The sequence below is a fragment of the Mustela nigripes genome, chromosome 2, assembly GCF_022355385.1.
Source record: "Mustela nigripes isolate SB6536 chromosome 2, MUSNIG.SB6536, whole genome shotgun sequence".
Lineage (NCBI taxonomy): Eukaryota > Metazoa > Chordata > Mammalia > Carnivora > Mustelidae > Mustela > Mustela nigripes.
This window is the reverse complement of record NC_081558.1, coordinates 79464033-79485339: the sequence shown is the minus strand read 5'-3', so window position 1 is coordinate 79485339 and position 21307 is coordinate 79464033. Positions and strand designations below refer to the sequence as shown.

The following is a 21307-nucleotide window of genomic DNA, read 5'->3' as shown; positions in this document are numbered from 1 at the left end:
TTTATTTGACAGACAGAGATCACAAGTAGGCAGAGAGGCAGGCAGAGAGAGAGGAGGAAGCAGGCTCCCCGCTGAGCAGAAAGCTGGATGCGGGTTTTGATCCCAGGACACTGGGATCATGACCTGAGCTGAAGGCAGGGGCTTTAACCCACTGAGCCACCCAGGTACCCCTCTGATGACTTACTTAACTCAGCATAATACTCTCTAGCTCCATCCATGTCATTGCAAATTTCATTCTTTTTTATGGATGAGTAATATATTCCATTATATATATATAGATGGATATATACATATATATCTCTGTATATCTCCATATACATAAAACACATCATCTTTCTCTATTAATCAGTCAATGGACACTTGGATTGTTTCCATAATTTGGCTATTGTAACTAATGTTGCTGTAAACACAGGAGTGCATGTTTCCCTTTGAATTAACATTTTTGTATTCTTTGGGTAAATACCAAGTAGTGCAATTGCTAGATCATAGGGTAGTTCTATTTTTAACTTTTTTTTTTTTTAAAGATTTTATTTATTTATTTGACAGAGAGAAATCACAAGTAGATGGAGAGGCAGGCAGAGAGAGAGAGAGAAGCAGGCTCCCTGCTGAGCAGAGAGCCCGATGCGGGACTCGATCCCAGGACCCCGAGATCATGACCTGAGCCGAAGGCAGCGGCTTAACCCACTGAGCCACCCAGGCGCCCTATTTTTAACTTTTTGAGGAGCCTCCATACTGTTTCCCAGAGTGACCATACCAGTATGCATTCCCACCAACAATGTAAGATCATTCCCCTTTCTCCACATCCTTGCCAACACCTCTTTCTTGTGTTGTTCATATCAGCCATCCTGACAGGTGTTGAGGTGACATCTCCTTGTAGCTTTGATTTGCATTTCCTTGATGATAAGTGATGTTGAGCATCTTCTCATGTGTCTGTTTGCTATCTGTATGTCTTCTTTGGAAAAATGTCTATTCATGTTCTCTGCCCATTTTTAAAAAAAAGATTTTATTTATTTATTTGACAAGAGAGACACAGCGAGAGAGGGAACACAAGCAGGGGGAGTGGGAGAGGGAGAAGCAGGCTTCCCACTGAGCAGGGAGCCTAATGCGGAGCTCCATCCCAGGGCCTTGGGATCTTGACCTAAGCCAAAGGCAGATGCTTAATGACTGAACCACCCAGGCACCCCCTCTGCCCATTTTTAATTAGATTATTTGTTTTTGGGGTCAACACCCTCTTTTTTAATTTTTTTTTTTTTTTTTTTTTTTTTGAGAGAGAAAGCAAACACATGTATGCGAGTAGGGAGGGGAAGATTGAGAGAGAGAATCTCAGATAGGCTCCACACCTGGTGTGGAGCCCAGTGCAATTGAGCACAGGGCTCAATCTCATGACTCTGAGGTCATGACCTGAGCCAAAATCAAGAGTCTGACACCTAACCAACTGAGCCACCCAGGCGCTCCCAACACCCTCTTTTTATAATAAAAATTTATAATGCCCTCTTTACTTTCATAATAAATGTATATATAACAACTAATCTACAAATATAATTTCAGAAAAATCAATATAATGCCCAAACTGTAATATAAAGGAAATATAAAAGTAATCTATAACAAAACAATATGTATTTAAATATGTAAATTTCTGCATATAACTAGTACAGATGATCTAATGAAGTGATAAATAGTGTTTATACTTGTCTGTAGAATAACTGTAAATACAGCCTGATACAGGTGTGTATGTTATCAGCAACTCGAATATCATAAATGGTGTTGCCATCGATGATATGATTTCTTTTTTTTTTAAGATTTTAAAATTTATGTATGTATGTATTTATTTATTTATTTATTCGTTTATTCGTTTATTTATTTATAAGTTAAAGAGACACAGTGAGAAAGGGAACACAAGTAGGCGGAGTGGGAGAGAGAGAAGCAGGCTTCCTGCTGAGCAGGGAGCCTGATGCGGGGCTCCATTCCAGGTCCAGGGATAATGACCTGAGCCGAAGGCAGAGGCTTATTGACTGAGCCACCCAGCACACCAATGATCTGATTTCTGAACGGTTTAAAAAATCTTAGCAAAGTTCCAAACTAGATAAACAACCTTACCTTCATTTGCAAAGTAGTCACACTCCTAGAGAATATGGTATATATTAAAATCATACCAAAAGTAGTTTGTGTTTATATGTGAAATGTAGTTCTAGGCTCATATAATAAAACATTCTTTCCTCCTTTCACTGTGACGATACATTTGGAAGTTGTGTTAAACACAGGACAATTCCCCACTGAGTCGGACTGTCCCACATAGTTGCAGGATTTCTGGCAGTCTTGAAATGCAGGTAGTCATGAAATACAGGTAGCACCCCTGCCATCATTGTGACAATCAATAACACCCCACGATTTTCAAAATGGTCCCCCAAGACAGAGGAACACCTTCACTGCCTTTGAGTCTCACTCTTACCAGGAACTGAGGGGCATAGTTACCTCCCCGAGTTCATTTCCCACTGTTTTTCCTTCTTCCTGCCTTTGACCTCCTTGCTGTCTTGGAATACAATTACCCGTGCTCCAGCTTTAGGCTCTTTGCAGTGGCTATTCTCTCTGCCTGGAATGATCTTCCTCCAAAGACATGACTCGCTCCCTCACCTCCATTGAGTCTTTGCTCAAATGTCACCTTCTCAGTGGGACCTTCCTAGACCCTTTATTTAAAATTTAAAATTCCCCCATCCTTGCCCTTGGCATTCCCTCTTCTTCCTTTCTCCATTTATTTTATCCCCATAAGAGCACCATCTGCCAGTCCCCATGTTTCACTTATTTATTTACTCTTTATCTGACCACCTTCACCGCCAGAAGTCATAAGTCTAGTGCAGTTAGTTTTCTTGTCTGTTTTGTCTATTGCGGTGTTCAATAAATATCAGTGGAAGGGGAGGAAAGGCAAAAAAAAAAAAAAAAAAAAAAAAGGGAAAGGAAAGAGAGGGAGAGAGTGAGGGAGGGAAGTGGGCTTCCAAAAAGTCGTGAAGGGGTATGAGACCCAGATCTGTCTTCTCACCCTCAACTATCTAGCGGGTTCAGAAATGCATTGGCTGTTGCTTCCTTGCGCCAAAGACTGTCTCATATTTCCTCCTTTTGGAAACTGGGCAGAGACAGAGTTTCTGATCCCTTGTTTATCTGGCACTGCAATACTAGTTATTAGTCAGTGGATTAGTCAGTGGAGTCTATTCCTGTTTCTTAAAGTTGCTGTAAATGGAGAGGTTAATTTTGAGTTGAGAGTTGGTGAGAACCTCTACAAGCCATATTAACCCAAAGCCAATAGACTACAAATGGTTGTAAGTAAAGGAACATGGCTTAGAGCCCTTGATCTCCTTATAATGTGGTGCATTTATGGACCTGAAAACTCACAACTAAATGGAAACATCAGACCTTATTATGGATATAGAAGACTTTTCAAGGGATGTTGTGAGTTAGTCACAGGAGGCAGGTTTTAATAATAGCTATTGTGAAAGTGCCTATAAAATAGGACTAAATAAACAGGGGTTTAATAAACAAAGAAATCACACAGTGAAATTCCAGTCATTTGTATCAACTGCTATACCAAATGATATCTGGAAGCTCCTGTCTTCCCTTGCAATTTCATGAGCTGAAGCGTACATCTTAAACAAAACAAGTTCACCTAAGGACTATATATTATTACCTTCCACAAAACAACCTCCGATGTTTTAGAAAGAAATGAAGAATATTGCAGGTGCCTCTCATTGGAAACGGAAGGAACTAATAGTGTGTTCCATTCTTGCTTCTTCCTCCAAAGCAGGGTTTTGTTTTGTTTTGTTCCTATGGCAAAAGTCAGTAATATGAAAATTAATGGGATTGTCCCATATGTGTTTGTGGTAGGCAGAACAATGGCCCCTCTGAAGGTGTCCATGTCCCGAATCCTGTGATATTTATACCTGAATCCTGTGATATTTATATAGTAAGTTACAAAGCAAAGGGGAACTAAGGTTCCAGGTGGAATTAAGTTTGCTAAGCAGCCAACCTTGAAATGGGGAGATTATCTGGTGGGCTCAATGTAATCACAAGAGTCCTTTAAATATGACAGGGATGCAGAAGAGCGTGAGGGTCAGAGAGATGGGCACATAAGAAGGATTTGACTTAACAAATTCAAAATTTGAAGAGGGAAGAGGGGGACAATCTAAAGAATGTGGACAGCCTCCTAGAGCTTTCAGGAAAGGCAAGAAAACAGATTCTACCCAAGATCCTCCAGAGAGGAATGTAGCCCTGCTAATATTTAGATTTTAGTGCAGTGAGACCTTTGTTGGACTTCTGACTTACAGATCTGTAAGATAATAAATATGCATTGTGTTAAAGCACTAAGTTTGTGGTAATTTGTTACAGCAACAATAAGAAACTAATACAGTACTGTTCTGCTGTCTCCGTTTGTCATTTAACGTCCCCCACAGCAGTTACTCTCTCTCCTACTCCAAACCCCCAGAGCTCTAGTTCTCCTTTCTGCTGTCAGTTTGTGAATCACTAGTGGTTCTCAGTAGGGCAATTTTGCTCTCTCTTCCCACCCCCAAGGGGACATTCGTCAATGTCTGGAGACTGTTTTGGTTGTCACAACTGGGGACTGGGAGGTTTGGTATTGGCATCTAGTGGGTAAAAGCCAGGGATAAAACCCTATAACACACAGGACAGCCCTCTACAACAGGATTATCTAGACCAAAATGTCAATAGCGCCACTCTTGGGGAAAATCTGCTGTGCGTACATATTGGCTTATATAATATCTGGGGTCAGAGGGACAACTGCCCACATTCAAAGAGTTTTTGTATCCTCCTTTCCCCACTGCTTCTCTCTTCCCGTCTACCCCTCTCTGGACACTCCAGCCCTTACTTGTTTTGGTTTTGCATTCTTTACATGATGAAGTCTCAGAGGGGCAATTCCCCCCAACCCTGGAAGTGAAAATCGTTTTTTAAGGAGCAAAAATACAGATATTACAATAGTTTGTGGCCCTTCAAAACTCAGCCTCACCCGAAAAACTCCTGTTCTTTAGTACTTCATTTCGCCCATTTTTTTAAGTACTCCTTTTTAAAAAATACTTTTTAATTTTAAAGTAAAAAGCCACCCAGCCACACTCTTCTGACCTCTTCTGCTAGATTTAAGGGGAATGTACTCATAAGGTGTTAGAACAGTTGTGGCGGTTAACAAAGAGTGTTAATGAACAAATGTTTTTGCGATCCAGTAAAGTCATTTTAAAATTTGCATGCTTATGTATTTTTAAAAATATACTTAAGATGAAGTACAAAATTATTGCTCAACCTGCTAACATCTGGTTTAAGATGTTTTGCCCTGGCTTACTTATTCCTTCATTTTTCCTAGGACAGGTCATTAATTTTAAGAAGGAAAATCTAATAGTGTGGCACAGTCATGAATATATAACCACAAATAATAAAAACTCTAAAATAGAATACGTTTAGTTTCACACCATGTAATACTTTTTCACTTTTGTTAAACAATGCTTCCAAAGGGTTAGTTAGGTGTACACACCAGCAACCTAATAAATATTTTATGAGACTAAATTTTTTGCCTTTTGAAGTTTATGTATTCATATTACAAATATTAACAATGCTATGAGACATTTCTAAATCTAGCTCATCAAAGAGTGGCGAGGTAATGACCTGACTTTGATATTAATCCAGAAGAAATGGGGAGGGTGTGTGTGTGCGTGTGGGTGTTTATCATTTGCTCCTTCCTTCCTTCCTTCCATCTTTTACATGCAAAAAACTTTTTCCACAAAGGAAAACCAAACATCTTCTCACCTTTCTTCGCCCCCAAACAAAGCACTCCAATAAAGCAAAACTAAACACCAAATGTAATGGTATCCTTATGTTTTGTCCTGGGTATAAAGTAAGAAGGATATATCCATCCTAGGCAGCTATGGGCCATGCTGTCATAATGACAAGTCTTTTATGATATTGGTTCTTTGAATGATTAAACGCTTATTCAGTGATTTGAATGATGTCATTCCATTGTGGTTCCTCTGGCTATTTTGCTTTCATACTGCAAATGTGTTAAAAATTTAAGTCCCAGCTTGAACTTTTATTTATGCTGAGATCAGCCCTGTGGATTGTCTTATTACGCAGGGCCTGCGGGGCAGCACTTTCCGGCAGGCAGCCAGCACTCTCAGGTCAGCAACAACTATTTCAGCTCAATTTATAAAGCAAAAGAAAGGGATTTGGTTGACCTGCAAGGATCGACTCTGTAAGAATGAATGCTAACCACAAGGGTGATTATTCACAGCTTGCCCAACTTCCTGAGAAAATAAAACATTCTTCAGAGATTTTCCCCCCTCTTTTAAATGAATGCATCCATTTCCTCTCTAGTTAAAAAAAAAAAAAAAAAAAAAAATCCAGAGAACTTCAGAAGACTTGGTACCTAATAGATTTTTATAGAATTTCTAAGAGTGTTTAAGAGATTCATGTAATCAATTATCTCTTAATCTTGAAAGGATGACGAGGGAAATAGTGGGGATCACACAGCGGGCTCCTTTCCCATCTCGTTTACCCATTCTTTCCCTGTTAAAGATTTCTCAGTTCTTCAGGTTTTCACATTTTGGGCAAAGATGAACTGTGTGTAGTCAGCATTCCAAGAGTAGAATGCAGCCTTTCTACTGCTTACCAAAACTTTTACCAGTCCGTACACTCAAAACTAGCTGGGAGCTTTGTTTTTCCTTTCCTCATTCTACCTGAGTGACTTTGTGGTGTCTGTATTTGTTCTCTATTGCTTCTATAAGAAGGTACCACAAATTTAGCATCAAATTGCAACCCAAATGTATTAATTTATAGGTCTGGAGGCTAGAAGTCCACAGTGGAGTTCTCTGGGCTAACATCCAGGCATCTGTAGAGTTGTATTCTTTTCCGGAGGCTCTAGGGAAAAATCCTTTCCCAGCTTCTAGAGGTTGCCCAAATTCCTTGTTTTGTGGCTGCCCTTCCATCTTCAAAGTCAGCAATGGCCTCTGTGGTCTTTCTCAGCCTGCATCACATGGACACTGACTTTCTGTCCTGCTCTTTTCCATTTAAAGAGCATGTCCGTGATTACATTGGGCCCCCCAGGCTAATCTCTTTAGTTTAGGGTCAGCTGGCCTTATTCCATCTGCACCTTAATACTCCCTCATAATTTAGCATAAGATAATCACAGATTCTGGGGAATCTCGTTACAGAATACGGACATATTTGGGGGGCCATTATTCTGCTGAGCAGTGTCTTTGTCAGACAGGAATGAAACAACTCAGGTTTCAATTAGCAATAATCGCGCCTCGGATAAACCTCATTGGCTACGATACTACCACTGCGCAAAGCTACAACTCAGGTTTCAACCATATTGATCTCCTTCCTCAGTACACCTGCTCCTTCTTTCTGCTTTGGTCATCTCCACACAGACTTATCTTCTGGGATCTTTCGTAGCTTCATTTCTTCTCCATCCTTCCACGAGGCCCCCTTCTCAACTGCCTGCCCTCTACCGTATGAATTTCTACTCATTATCCAAACAAAATCCATCTCTTTAGTGATGACATTTCGGACTCTTCCATGACATGTGTCTCATTCCTCTATTTCAGCTCTTCCTACACATCATTTATTCATTCAATTCACAAATACTTATTTTGGAATAGCCACGTGTCAGGCAAATGGAATTCACCAGTGACCATGATGGACAGGGTCCCTGCTTCCATGTATCCCATATTTTAGTAGAGGTGACAATAAAGTAAATGAATAAAACAATTTCAGATAGTGACAAGAACTGCGGAACAAGGAGCAAAAGACATTAAATGGGGATCAAGGAAGTCTCCAGAAGGAAATAGAGATAAAGTGTGGATAAAATGTGGCTCCATGTGATGATCTGAGGGAAAATCATCCCAAGCAAGAAGGAAGCAAATGTAAAGGCTCTGAGCTGGGAGGATAGAGGAAAAGATAGGAGGACAATGAAGCAGGAATGCAAGGATAGTCAGGGAGAGGGTAGTGGGAGATGAGGCTGGAGACAGAGGCAGGGGCTGGGTCGGGTTAGATCTTCTAAGTCATGGGAACCTTGGTTTTATTCTATATGAAATGAACAGTATTGGAGGGCTTTATGCAGGGAGGCAACATAGTTTTAGATTAAAAAGAATCACTCAGAATGGAATATTGTGGGTGAGGGCTAGGTTAGAGCCTTGATGTCAGGACAGAGAAAAACCAGGTGGACCAGGGAAGTAGTTAGAGATGATGCAGCGTTGTAGTTATCTGCTTACTGGCAAAGTCTTAAATATCAACTGTGGCAAACGATTAAATACATCCAATTTAACCAATGCATTAAGTATATTGAATTTAGGGGCATCTGGGTAGTTCAGTTGGTTGCACATCAGACTCTTGATTTCAGCTCAGGTCATGGTTTGGAAGTTGTGAGATCAAGCCCCACATGGAGCTCCCATACTCAGTGGGGAGTCTGCTGGAGATTCTCTCTCTTCCCCTCTCCGTCCTCTCTTCCTCTCTAAAATAAATAAATAAATCTAAAAAAATTTTTTTAAAGTATACGCAATTTAATGAACATATTATGAAGACTGTAATAGTTCTTCTCCTTCATTAGAGGCCCTAGAGTTGTCTGAGTAGAGACTAGTATCTTTTCATCCTGAGGACTTACTATAGTGCCTGATATAAAGTGGGCATCTAAAAGTGCTAATGATAAATATTATCCTGTCATTTCTAGTTATTTATGGAGTAAGATATTTTGACTAGGCCTTTATCTTTTTCTTGATCAGCAGCTTGGAGACTCGGTTCAAAATGGGAAAAATGATTGGGACATTTGTTCAACAGTGGAGTAGCCCAGTTGTGAACCTTGTACAAATCCTGAAATATCTGAGGAGAATTTATCACATATTTTCCTGAGTTAGATTTTTTTTTTTTAAAACAGAAAACAACAGGCTTTAAAAAATCAAATTCATAATGAATATTATAGTAAAAATAAAACTTAAATTGGCTAAAATTGAACATGGTAAGATTTGTTGTTGACTCAAAAATAACAGAATTAAATCCTGGCAAATTGAAAATCTGCAAAATTTGATAAGGCAAATGGACGTGGAAGAAATAAGTTCTTGAAAGAAAGCTTAATGTGGGGAGCCTGAATGGCTTGGTCAGTTAAGCATCTGCCTTTGGCTCACGTCATGATCTCAGGGTCCTGTGATCCCATGGTGATGAGCAGGGAGTCTGCTTCTCCCTCTCCCTCTGCAGCTCCCTCTGCTTGTGCTCTCTTCCTCTCTGTCAAATAAATAAATAAAATCTAAAAAAAAGAAAAGAAAGCTTAATGGTTGAAGCTTTGATTGACCAAAAAGGAAGGAAAAATAAAAGAAGAAAGAAGAAAAATTGATCAATGAATCAGCTCTTTTTTTTAATAAAAATTTTAGGAAAAAGCTTGATGTTTATGAAATAATTCCAAACCAAAATCAAAATGGAAACTATTTGAAATAGTTTAACTTCATAATATAAAAAACTGATCATTTATTGATTTGTTTAATAATAAATCATTCAAGTCATGTTGGCGTGATGGATTTCTCTAGTTAATACTTTCTTGCTGAAAATTTATCAGTATTGGGGTAATTGTGGTTAAATGTTTGTATCCATTTGTCAAAGAGGCAACAATCTGTAAGTTTGAAATGATTGCCATTAAAAAAATTCACTGGATAAAAACATTAAGGTCAAGTTAACAGCATCAACATGGTAAACTCCAAAGACATTTTTAACATAAATATTAATTTTAATTCATTTTTCAAGTATTTTCATTATAAAATTATACAAAAATTTTAAAATTTTTTCATAATACACAAAATAAAAGGAAAAAATATCATCTATACTATCATCATCAAAACAAAACCATTTTTTAACAATTTGGTGTATTCTTCCAATCTTTTCTTAATGCAAATTAAAATAAAAAAATCATTAATTTTTAATTGTTAGTATTACTTCATATGCAGTTTTTCATACTGATTTTTTCACTTAATGTTAGATAATCAACATTTTCACATTCTGGCCTCATCTTCATAAACATTCTTTTTTAAAGGCCAAGGGGAATTTCCTTTTGGTTGGGTTAATTTTGCCAATTTTGTAATAGTATATAAACAGTGCTATATATTGTTTCACATAAAGATTTTTGTATATTTAGGATTATTTTCTTAGCAGAGAGTCCTAGAAATGCAATTATAGGTTCAAAATATTCTTCTTTCTTTTAATTTGGAAGAGAGAAAAAGACAGTTTTATTAGTAATATCCTGACCAGACATGGGACCAGTGAGAAAGCAGGTCAGACACCTAAAAGCAGCTGTATTGCAGCTGTAGACATTTTCTATTATTTTTTAGATTGTGGTATTTAAGGGGGCTTGGACAGTTTTCACCTTTTTTTTTTTTTTAGAGAGAGAGCGAGAGAGCACACATGTGTACATGAGTGTGTACTCTCCTTGAAGCAGGGGTGGAGGGGGAAGGGAAAGACAGAGGGAGAGGGAGAGAGAGAAACTCAAGCAGATGCTTGCCCAGTGTGGATCCCAAATTTCAGGACTGGGAGATCATGACCTGAGCTGAAATTGAGAGTCAGTTGCTTAGCTGACTGAGCTACAAGGCACCCTGGTTTTTGCTTTTAATTTTTTAGATTTTATTTATTCATTTGAGAGAGAATGAGAGAGACAGCATGAATGGTGGGGAGGGGCAGAGGCAGAGGGAGAAGCAGACTCCCAGCTGAGTGTGGAGCTGGGTATGAGGCTTGATCCCAGGACCTGAGATCATGACCTGAGCTGAAGGCAGATGCTCAACAGACTGAGCCACCGAGGTACCCCCAGTTTTTGTTTTCAAAGTAATCTTTATTTTCATCAAACTCATAAATTCACACAATTTAAGAAGTCAAATGGTACCATAAGTCTTATGATGAGTAACAGTGGTTTCCTGCCCCCTCCTTCATGAGATCCTTAAAAATGCTATTTTTTTATTCTTAAGTTTTAGGTATTAGTATTGACTTGCTATTATGGAAGATGGGAATTTAAGTAACACTTCCTTGTCACACACATCCCTTTTTCCAGTACCTCTCATATGTGTAGGTGTGTTAGCCCACCCACATGCTTCTGCACTCACACACACATAAACATGCACATTTCTCTTCCCTCTATTCTCCCAGTCTATGTTATATCGCTTTAGTGACCTTCTAAGAAAAGGTATATAGAAGGGGAGTTTTTTGAACACTTACTTGTCTGAAAATATCTTTATCCTACCTTTGAATTTGACTAATGGTTTGATTGAGTTTTGAGATAAAGTATTTTTATCTCAAAATTTGGAAGGCATTCCTGAGGCATTCAGTGATACTGTTAAGAATTCTGATGACATTTAGATTTCTATTGTTTTGTATGTGATCTGATCTTTCTTTCTGGATATTTTTATGATCTTCTCTTTATCCCTGATGTTTTGACATTTCATCTTGACATGCCTTGAAGTTTTTTTTTTTTTTTCTCAGTAGTTGCACAGGATAATATGTGTGTATTCTAATTTGGAAACCCTTTCATTTCATTCCAGGGAACTCTTTTCAATTATTTCCTTGATACTTTTCATTCTGGAACTCCTCTCTTGGATTAATCTTTAAGTTTAAAAAATAATCACTTCAGGGACACCTGGCTGACTCAGTCAGTGGACCTGCATCTCTTGATTTCAGAGTCATGAGTTCAGGCTCTACGTGGGATGTAGAGATTACTTAAATAAATAAAACTTTAAAAATATTTTAAAATAAGTAAATAATACTTTCTAATGTCCATCTTTTGTCTTTATGTTCTGCTTGATGGTGATTTCCTCGATTTCTAACTTTTAAAAAAATATATTTTATTTATTTGACAGAGAGAGTTACAGTGAGAGAGGGAACACAAGCAGGGGGAGTGGGAGAGGGAGAACCAGGCTTCCTGACAAGCAGGGAGCCTGATGCAGGACTGGATCCCAGGAACCTGGGATTATGACCCAAGCGGAAGGCAGACGCTCAACGACTGAGCCACCCAGGCCCCCAATTTCTAACTTTTCTAATACTTCTTCTATTTTGTAAGTTGCCTTTAATTTTCAAGAACTCTTACATATTTTGTGTTGCTTTTTTGTAGCATCCCACTGTCATCCATCTCATGGATGCTCTGTCTTCTCTTATCTCTCCAATAATAAAGACAATTGTTTCGTGTATTATTTCATAGTTTCTGTTTTCTTACCATCATGGTAGAATCTTCCCTTAAAAGTTTAGTGATCCATTGTTATTTGTTTATATTTGTATGAAGCATTAAAGGCTGATTAGAGGGATGCCTGGGTGGCTCAGCTGTTAAGTGTCTGCCTTTGGCTCAGGTCACAATCCCAGAGTCCTGGGACTGAGTCCCACATCAGGCTCCTTGCTCAGTGTGGAGCCTTCTTCTTCTGTCTGCCGCTCCCACTGCTTGCGCTTTCTCTCTTTCTAACAAATAAACAAAATCTTTAAAAAAATTAAAAGCTGATTAGATATTCTGTGTGTGCGTGCACATGTGTTTGTGTGTGTATCTTGGGAAGCTCTGGGGAGCCCCATTTACTTTAAAGCTTCATTGTAGAGTGCTGGATGGGCCCTGCTGCTTCACGTATGTGAAGTTGAAATCAATCCCAGTTTTCAGTCTCACTACTCATCTTGGATTCAGTGATAATCTTCTTTAGGTGTTCACTCTGCCTATAGGTGTTTGTTTATCTAACGGTCTGTTAGGTCCCTGTGACTTCTGGGGAGTCTGGATTATATCTGAACTTTTAATATCTCTGATCTGCTGGTTCCTGCTCATTATTAGTCATCCATTGCTGAATAACAAATTACCCTAAAACCTAAAGGCTTAAAACAACATTTGTTATCTCACAGCTCTGTGGGTGAGAAATCTGCATGCAGTTTAGCTGGGTTCTCTGCTTTAATATCTCACAATCAAGGTGTTAGGTGTGGCTGAAGTTGTCTGAAGGTTCAACTGGGGAGAGATCTACTTCCAGGTTCACGCACGTGCTTGTTGGCAGGATACTGTTCCTTGCTGGCTGCTGGCCAAAGGCCACCCTCACTTCTTTATCCCATGAATCTCTCTAGGGCAGGTCACAGCCCTGCAGCTTGCTTGATCAGGGTAAGCAGGCAAGGAGAGCCAGGGAGAGAGTGTGAGCAAGATATGTCTCAGTCTTTTATAACATCATCTCAAACGCGGTTTTATTTATTTATTTGCCAGAGAGAAAGAACACAGGCAGGGGGAGTGGGAGAGGGAGAAGCAGTCTCCCTGCTGAGCAGGGAGCCCCATGAGGGACTTGATTCCAGGACCCTGGGGTCATGATGTGAGTTGAAGGTAGAGGCTTAACTGACTGAGCCACCCAGGGGTCCCTGCCATAGTCTATTTTTAGAAGCAATTCATAGGTCCAGTTCACACTCAAGTGGAGGGGATTACACAAGGGAGTGAGTAACAGGAGGCGAGGGTCACTGGGGGACATCTTGAGAAGGCTGCCTACCACTTCCTTGCAGAGAACACTCCTGCTGCAAAGCCTCTGTCTCCTGGTATAGCATTGCTGGGCTTCTTGAACTTTTTTGTGCAGATAGGTCACCTGGAGCTTTTGATAGCAGGCAGATTCTGCTTCAGTAACTCTAGGGTGGGATATGAAATTCTGGCTCCCAGGTAATCCTAATGCTTCTGGTCTAGGACTACACTTTGAATAGTGAGGTAGTAAAAAAACCAATGTGCCTCCTGGCTTAATCTAAAATTACATTTGGTCTCTCTTCCAAGACCGAGAGAAGATCCATACCTAAAAGATCTTTACAAAGTTGGCTTCCATCATGGTGTACCGTGGCCAGGGCCAAAAGTGCAGAAGGTGATCATTTAGCCCATCAACCTTATCTTCAGAGACTTGCAGAATAGATCTCGAATTCAGGTGTGGCTTTATGAGCAAGTGAACATGTGGATAGAGGGCTGTATCACTGGTCTTGATGATTACATGAACCTCATGTTAGATGATGTTGAAGAGATTCATTCTGAAACAAAGTCAAGAAAACAACTGGGTCAGATCATTCTAAAAGGAGTTAATATTACCCTGCTCACAAAGTGTCTCCAGCTAGAAATGATCAATAAAGTGAGAAATTCTTGAGAAGGCCATGTAGTTTTTTTTTGTTTTTTTTGTTTTTTTTTGTTTTGTTTTGTTTTTTTTAGATATCCTTTGTTGGGAGTGTAGTTCTAAAATATTTGCTTGCATTATTTATTTATTTATTTATTTTTAAAAGATTTTATTTATTTATTTGACAGAGAGAGATCACAAGTAGGCAGAGAGGCAGGTAGAGAGAGAGGGAGGAGGAAGCAGGCTCCCTGCTGAGCAGAGAGCCCGATGTGGGACTCTATCCCAGGACCCTGAGATCATGACCTGAGCCGAAGGCAGCGGCTTAACCCACTGAGCCACCCAGGTGCCCTGTTTGCATTTTTTAAAAAGATTATTTATTTATTTGACACAGAGAGAGAGAGAGAGAGAGAGAGAGATCATAAGTTGGCAGAGTGGCAGGCATAGAGAGAGGGGGAAGCAAGCTCCCCATTGAGCAGAGAGCACGATGTGGGGCTATACTCCAGAACACCGAGACAATGACCTAAGCCAAAGGCAGAGGCTTAATCCACTGAGCCACCCAGGTGCCCCTGTTCATATTGTTTTGGTTACCTTTATGTTTTTACCAGAGGACAATAAATGCTCTGTGATTGTTTTTATTAAAAAAAATAAAAACAGTCATTACTAGACCAAAGCTGAATATGTTAGTCACAAATTGTAAAGTCTTTGGATATCCCAACATATTGCTTTAAAACAACAGAATCCAGACATATGAAAAATCAGTATGCAGTCTCTTGGTTATGATGCAAATGGTAAGGTATACTTTTTCCAATTTTCTTTTATAGAACTGCATCATAAGGAGGAGGAATGAGTTTTTATATGGATTTAGAAGGTAGGAGATGGTCCTGTATATTGACTATGGTTTAAATAACAATCCTATTGTTACCACTATTAAGACATTTTGTTTTTCCTGCACAGTCAGAAAGAAGTGTCTAAGCCTTAGGAATAAATTTACTTTCTAGAATATAAATAAATAAATCTGTAGGTAATTAGTAAAGACTTGCTAGTAGTAAGCATACCAATTCATGAGACTAGCTGTTTACTCCTAGAGTCTGTGGACAGAAAGTCATCCAGGTCTGTAGGAAGAACTGAAATCAAAAGTGCATGCAATGTGGGTTTTGCATATAGAATCCTACCCAGCTGTATTACATCCTGTCATATTATATACACATTACAGGGCACAAATCCTGCTCACTTGGGAGCATGGTGCAAAGAATCTGAAAAGAGGCAGCTATTGGCCTTATACACTTAGTCCCATGGCCCTACAGCCCTGAAATACAGGACTGATCAATTCTCTGTTGATGGATGCTACTGGCTCCATAAGCAGTGTTTTCAAACTCGAGTGCATCAGCATCACCTGGATGGTTTGTTAAAACAGAAATTGCTGGCGTCACCTGCAGAGTTTCTGATTCATTAGACCTGGGTGGAGCTCAAGAAATTACATTCAAACAAGTTCCTAGGTGGTATTGCTGCGGTGATCAGTGACCATACACTTTGAGAACCACTGGTCTAGATGAAAGGGAGACACCCAAGTCTCTCAGTGCCCTCTGAATGTTGTTGATAAATTGAGATAGAGAACTTAGGAGACTGTTCAGTTAATGGGGGTCACATTAGGACAGATTCCACTGCTGGGAGGGATTCTCAGTTAGACAAGTTTTCAGAAGTAGGAAGATCAGATGGGAAGATGAGTGAGAAAGTCAGCAAGATATGTTGTTCTTTTAGTGGGATAGCATGCCCTATTGTTAGGGCTAGCTCTTTGTATTTGATGCTTTGGGTTTCTTTTTCAAACTGTAATAAAGAGTATTAAAGATAATTAATATTCAATACTCAAACATTTCTTATAGCAATTTAGTTTGTTGAACAGCCATGCAACTTTTTTCCCCTTATTTCCATTCTTATTTTTCCTCCAAATTTCTGTTTAGTATGTTATTAAATCAGTGGAGGACTTAAATTCAACCAGGCTTTCCATGTCAAGTTGTATAGGTTGCATTCATTACATGTAGACATAACCCTTTCTCCTATTAGATTCTCCCCTGAGGGAGTAGTCCCATTCCAAAGCTATAAAATACTATTGATGGTGGACAATAAAGGACTTAGAATAGACAAGAGGCTGGGTCTGTATTTGGAATGTTATTCTATTGACATTCAGCTGCACAGAGAATGAAACAATGGACTGGAATAATCCTGTGGAGTGGGGGCCTTTCCCTACCCACTTGTTATCTCATTCCTTTCTCTGGCGCAATCTTTCCCCTTACATCAACACTTAGAAAATGTGGCCAGGTAGAGGGGATGAAAATGCTTACCCAGAGAAGTATATCTTAAGTTTTTGATGCTGCAATGTGGTATTCAGATCAAGATGGACTGTGTACGTGTGTTATTCTTTAAAATTGTACCCTATTTTAACAATGGTAGCTGCAACAATATATTCCATCTCACATGCTATCCAAAATATGACCTTGATGTTCCTCTTCAGAAGAGATTGAGATCTATGTGCCCTATCTTCCAGTCTGGGTATGCTTTTAACTCCCTTGCTACAAACCAATAATGCAGTGAAATTGATGTTGCCTGACTTCGGAAGCTTGGTCAGGAAAAAGTGAGACAACTTCTGCCTAATTCCCTTGAATGCTTGCACAGGAGCCCTGGCCTACTATGTTGTAGGTAGCCTGTCTGCCCTGAGGCCAACAAGCTGTGAGGGACTCCAGAGTAGCCCATATATAGAGACAGTGTAGAGAAGCTCTGCAGTTACTAGAGAGAGAAAGGTTGGTCCAGCCCTTAGCTGCTCCAGCCCCCTGCTGTTCTGGCTCTGCCTACTGTCTGATTGTCAGTGTTGAGACTCTGAGCCATAAATGTCCAACCAGGGGCTCCCCAAATTTCTGACTCATAGAAGTCAGCAGAGAGGATAACATGATTGCTGCTATTTTACTTTTATTTTATTTTTTACAGATTTTATTTTTAATAATCTCTACACCCAATGTGCAGCTCAAACTCACAACCCCGAGATCAAGAGTCAGATGCTTCACTGACTGAGCCTGCCAGGCACCCCATGATTGCTGCTATTTTAAATCACTACATTTTGGGGTAATTTATTACACTGCAGTAGTAAGCAAAATAATCTCTGTAATAGGTGACAATGATTAAAGTAATTTTACCAATGAGGTTTCTTTCGTTATAAGAGAAACTGACTCTGGTCAACTGAAGCAACATTGATGAGATAGATGTCCAAATTATGAAGCTAGAAAAATCACATTAAAAGTGAACGGAAGGGCATCTGGGTGGCTCAGAGGGTTAGGCTTATGTACCTTCTGCTCAGGTTATGATCCCAGGGTCCTGGGATTGAGCCCCACATCAGTCTCTCTGCTTAGTAGGGAGCCTGCTTCCCACACTCTCTGCCTGCCTCTCTGCCTACTTGTGATCTTTCTCTCTCTGTGTAAAATAAATAAATAAAATCTTAGAAAGAAAAGGTGAATGGAAGAAGGGAGATCAAGATAAAGAGCAAAAATTCGTGAAGTTGAAAATTAAATCTTTGAGGACCGAGCAAAGAAAAAAAACAGTGCAAACAAAATTAAGAATGAGAAGTTAGAATTGATGGAGATTAAAGAGATAACAAGAGAATATGAAGAATTTTGTTTCAATAAACTTGAAAACTTATACAACGTGGATAATTTGTCATACTGACCCAGAAAGAGGAAGAAAGGCTCTATAAATCTGTAATGACTAGTATGGTACATGTGACTTTTGACACTTGAGACATGGCTAGTGTAACCAAGGGGTTAAATTTATATTTTATCTATTTTTAAAAAAAGATTTTATTTGAGAATGAGAGAGCATGAGTGGCAGGGAGGAGCAAAGGGAAAGGGACAAGCAGACTCCATGCTGAGTGTGGAGCCCAACTCAGGATTTAATCCCATGACTCTGCAATCATAACCTGAGTTGGGATGCCTAGGTGGCTCAGTGGGTTAAGCCTCTTCCTTGGGTCTCAGGGTCCTGGGATGGAGCCCCACATGGGGCTTTCTGCTCATCAGGGAGCCTGCTCCTTGCCCTACCCTCCCCACTGCCACCCCCCACTCCTACCTACTTGTGATCTCTGTCTGTCACATTAAAAAAAAAAATCTTGGGATGCCTGGGTGGCTCAGTTGGTTGGACGACTGCCTTCGGCTCAGGTCATGATCCTGGAGTCCCGGGATCAAGTCCCACATTGGGCTCCCAGCTCCATGGGGAGTCTGCTTCTCTCTCTGACCTTCTCCTCGCTCATGCTTTCTCTCACTGTCTCTCTCTCAAATAAATAAATAAAATCTTAAAAAAAAATCTTTAAAAATTAAATTTAAAAATTAAAAAAAAAAAATCATGACCTGAGCTGAAATCACAAGTTGACTACTCAACTGACTGAGCTACCAGCTGCCTCAATTTTATCTAATTTAAAAAAAATTATCTTTTTTTTAAAAAAGATTTTGTCAGAGATAGAGAGAGAGAGAGCGAGAGAGAGCGCATAAGCAGGCAGAGTTATAGGCAGAGGCAGAGAGAGAGAGAAGCAGGCTCCCCACTGAGCAAGGAGCCAGATGCAGGACCCTGGGATCATGACCTGAGCTGAAGGCAGAGCTTAATCAACTGAGCTACCCAGGCATCCCAAAATTTTATCTAATTTTAAATAATTCAAATTTAAATTTAAAAACTGGGACAGTGTAAAAATATTTCTGTTAAACAAAGTTGACTCTTTTGCTAGGACTATATTTCACTTTATTACATCTTGTGAGATATTATCATATTATAGTGTGTGTAGGATGTGTGTTTATGTGCACATAAACACATCACTGATCTTATTGATATTTTTTTCTGAATATATATATGTACATGTATGTGTGTGTGTGTGTGTATTCTTGTGTATTAAACATTTCTGTTTTCATTTATAATAGGTAACTCTGGATGAATACATCCCCAAAAAAGCCTTTTGATGTCTTTAATCATTATAAGAATATAGAGTTTGAAAACTCCTGGACCAGGACATAGAGAAGACAAAGTAGAATGTTGTTATGGTGTTGGGAACTAGCATTATTCATTGGAACATTTTAAAATGAGGAATGACTTTGGACATTTTTAACTGGCTTTAACTTAAAAAAAAAAAATCCATCTTCTTTCCCAATACTTCTCTTTCATCAAGGCCCTCATACTGCAATACCTCAGTTGATCTATTTTACTGGATCTTGGGACGAGAGGACTCTAATATTTAGGCTCTTCTCTTCTTTATCCACATCCAGATCGGTCTATCCTGTGTTCAGTTTCCCAGGGCCCTGGTCGAATATTAGTGGAATATAAGAACTAATGAGGAAGCTTTCACAGGAACTCATTTGCCTTTTTGAAAAAGATTTTATAAGCAATCTCTCCACCCAACATGGGGCTCGGGCCTACAACCCCGAGATCAAAAGTCAAATGCTACACCAACTGAGACAGCCAGGTGCCCCTTAATTTGCATTTTTTAAATGGATGATTTTTGAAGACACAGTCTTCATTCAGCAGAGTTATTTTGGTCAGAGGAATGAGGAAGGTGGAGTAGGTAGAAATTCACCATGAATAGTCTGAGAATCCTACAGACTGAGCCATGGACTCTACAGAGTTAATACTTAAGTTTCCCGGAATGACAGCAGCAAAAGGCAATTTCCACTGCAGCGACAGTACCCTGGGGACTGTCCAACTCGGATGCTACTCTGCATCCTCCTTGCCCTGATAAACCTAATGTTTCCAGTGGCTAGTGGTGTGGCTGGTCACTGACCTGGATTCTAGTTTTATAGCCTCTGATAATTATCCACAATGTCTCTCAGGTAGAGGTGGCCTTTTGAAAACACAAGGCTCATGGACACAGATTTTTTTTTTTTCATTTATTTGAATTTAAGATGCTTAAGGGACATTCCTTTGCAATGGCTTATTTTCAACTCCACTCTTCTCTTTTTCAAATTTAAATGGTGGTATCCTCTTTCTCTCTTAAAATAGGCTTCCCTTTTGAGAGCAATTTTATATCTACAGCAAAATCAAACAAAGTACAGAGAGTTCCTGTATACATTCTGTCCCCATGAGCGCACACAGCCTCCCCCACTAGAAATAGCCCAAACAACAGGGGTACATTTGTTACCATTGATGAACCTATATTGACATCATAATTATCCAAAGTCTTTAGTTTATATCAGCATTTACTCTTGTTTGTACATTGGACATGAATCCACCATCATAGTATCGTACAGAACAGTTTTACTGCCCTAAAAAATCGTCTGTGCTCTGCCTTTTCATCCCTCTGCCTCCCCAACCCCTGACAATCAATGATATTTTTACTTTCTTCATAGCTTTGCCTTTTCCAGAATGTTATATAGTTGGAATCATACAGTATATAGCCTTTTCAGAGAGGTATCCTCTTTTATGATTTCTTTTCTTTCTTCTAGACTGCTCATACTGGCCTCAGAAACAGATGGTGGTTGATAAATAAAATGAAAAAGTAAGCTACAAAGTATAGCCTGGGGAACTCTTGCATCAGCATCACATTAGAGTAATAAAGCCCTGAGGTAGGGAAGAAAAGAGCGCGCTGTGGTTAGAGAACAGTGTTTAGGCGGTTGTAGGCAAGCCTTAGAAAGAGAATCAGGGCCTACAGTCTGTGTGGGCTTTGTAGGTCAGGCTAAGGCTTTGGAGTTTCCTTAAAGTGCAATCGGAAACTATTTGGAGGGTTTTGAGTAGAGTAACCCGATCTCATTTACATTTAAAAAATGACACTGAGAGGGAGAAATGACTGTAGGTGGATGTGAGGAACAGTCCCTCTCCCCAGTTAGGAAGCTATTACAGTAGCTGGGGCAAGAGATGATGATTGTTTGGTTTAGAGTAATAGTAATGTTGATGGAGAGAAGCATAGAAATTGAAGATATATGAAGGTAGAATAGCTCAAATTTGTTGATTTATTAAATAGGATATAGAAGGCAGTGTGAGACACACACACACACACACACAAGGACAGAAGAAATCCAATTTGCTGGTTTCAAGAACTTGCAGATTTGCCATAAAGACTGAGATGGAGAAGGAACAAACGTGTGTGTATGTAATGGATTGCGGGCACAGAAGAAGGAGTGTGGCACATGTAAAAATGTTTTACACATTACATATCCTCCAGCATTTTATACTGAACATATTCGAAGAGAAAACTG

At 39.4% G+C, this 21307-nt stretch overlaps 2 pseudogenes; one reads left to right on the top strand and one right to left on the bottom strand.

The window, feature by feature from the left end:
* Positions 1–7261: 7261 nt before the first annotated feature.
* LOC132012608 (U4 spliceosomal RNA) lies at positions 7262–7336 on the bottom strand (annotated as a pseudogene).
* A 6485-nt stretch (positions 7337–13821) lies between these two features.
* LOC132010482 (small nuclear ribonucleoprotein E-like) lies at positions 13822–14129 on the top strand (annotated as a pseudogene).
* The last annotated feature ends 7178 nt before the right edge of the window (positions 14130–21307 follow it).